We start from the raw sequence: 2,079 nt of genomic DNA on the forward strand, positions 1-2,079 counted from the left end.
ATGCTAACCAATATGTTGTACCCAGTTGGCCTCAATACCAGTTCATTGCACACGTATGGATGTTATGTTTTTTGTTTGTTTGTTTGTTCTTGTTTTTTCCAGATAGCAAGTGAGGCATTCTGGGAGTGCGTGCAGAGGAAACGGGAGCAAACTCTTAACATTCATTTAAATTGTTTTTCTAAAGTTTCCCACTGACTCTGAAAGTTCACACCTTAAAACAGGTGCTAGTTGGAAAATCAGTTTTCACATACATTGCATATAATTTCTTACTCCCAAAGAAGTTCTTCTGAAATGATCATTTTTGGAAAGGAGGGCATCTCCCTCCCATGTCCCCTTTACATGCTTCTTGAAGTTATTATCTGCCTACTCCAATGTTGTGTTCATTAACTCTGAAAAATATGGCAGGGAAAGGTTGGATACAAGCCACCCAAGAGCTGCAAGCTAGGGTGTTGATCCAGCAATGATTTGTAGCCAGATGTAGTAGTTGGCAACCTTCAGTCTCGAAAGACTCTGGTATCGCGCTCTGAATGGTGGTTCTGGCACAGCGTCTAGTGTGGCTGAAAAGGCCGATTCGGGAGTGACAATCCCTTCCACACTGGGAGCAAGTGCAGTCTGTCCCTGGTCTGTCTCCCTGGCTATGGGCCTTCCTTCTTTGCCTCTTAGCCTCAGACTGTTGGCCAAGTCGGAACCCTCATTGGTTGAAGCCTCAGACTGTTTGCCAAGTGTTCAAACTGGGAAAGGCCATGCTCCACAGCCTGCCTCCAAGCAGGCTGCTCAGAGGCCAGGGTTTCCTACTTGTTGAGGTCCACTCCTAAGGCCTTCAGATCCCTCTTGCAGATGTCCTTGTATCGCAGCTGTGGTCTACCTGTAGGGCGCTTTCCTTGCACGAGTTCTCCATAGAGGAGATCCTTTGGGATCCAGCCATCATCCATTCTCACAACATGGCCGAGCCAACGCAGGTGTCTCTGTTTCAGCAGTGCATACATGCTAGGGATTCCAGCACGTTCCAGGACTGTGTTGTTTGGAACTTTGTCCTGCCAGGTGATGCCGAGAATACGTCGGAGGCAGCGCATGTGGAAAGCATTCAGTTTCCTCTCCTGTTGTGAGTGAAGAGTCCATGACTTGCTGGAGTACAGAAGTGTACTCAGGATGCAAGCTCTGTAGACCTGGATCTTGGTATGTTCCGTCAGCTTCTTGTTGGACCAGACTCTCTTTGTGAGTCTGGAAAACGTGGTAGCTGCTTTGCCGATGCGTGCATTTAGCTCGGTATCGAGAGAAAGAGTCAGATGAGGGGTTTGAAATAACCCTGTTGTCAGTCATATGCAGGCCTTAGGAGCTGTGGGGCCTAGTTGGAAACATTTTTTGCAGGGCCTCAGGTTCACTGCCAAAGTCTGCAGAATCTTAGATAGAAATAAAACATATTATAGACTTTATATCTCTATAGTAGAATGGGAAATAGTAAAAAATGTGCGCTTCCAAAGTGCACATGAGTTAATGGACCAAATGGATCTTCTAAGCACATTTTAATATAAAATGGCATACACTGAAGCCTATAGGTAAACAAACAAAATGCACAGATTACCTTTGAACAGTAAATAGTCATTATGGCAGCAACTGTTACCCTGCACATGCCTGATCTCATCTGATCTCAGAAGCTAAGCAGGGTCAGGCCTGGTTAGTACTTGGATGGGAGACCGCCTGGGAATACCGGGTGCTGTAGGCTTATACCATAGTCTTTCGAGACTGAAGGTTGCCAACCAACCAGTAAATAGTCACAAAAACCACTTGTTTTAGTGACTGTGAAATAATGTAGCAAATATTAATTTTTCTTTTTTTTTATTTTTACCCTAGCATGGGGCCCAACTGGGAACACTTGGGCCAATTGGCTTAAAGCCAACCCTGGTCATATCAATGTCTCCCACTGGAGCCACTCTGCAGAAACCATTGAGACAAAAAGGAGCCATTCCTTTTTCTATCAACTCCAGAAGAGCGAAGGAGCTTCTCACATTTATGGGAGTTGGGAGAAGACGCTCTTGGAGTCAGAGGTGGAGTGCAGGCTCCCAGATACCCCTTCCTAGG

General features: G+C 45.8%; 1 pseudogene; it reads left to right on the forward strand.

The window, feature by feature from the left end:
- The first annotated feature begins 1,606 nt into the window (after window positions 1-1,606).
- Window positions 1,607-1,723, forward strand: LOC136663324 (5S ribosomal RNA; annotated as a pseudogene).
- The last annotated feature ends 356 nt before the right edge of the window (window positions 1,724-2,079 follow it).

Source organism: Tiliqua scincoides, chromosome 12 (assembly GCF_035046505.1).
Source record: "Tiliqua scincoides isolate rTilSci1 chromosome 12, rTilSci1.hap2, whole genome shotgun sequence".
NCBI classification, from domain to species: domain Eukaryota; kingdom Metazoa; phylum Chordata; class Lepidosauria; order Squamata; family Scincidae; genus Tiliqua; species Tiliqua scincoides.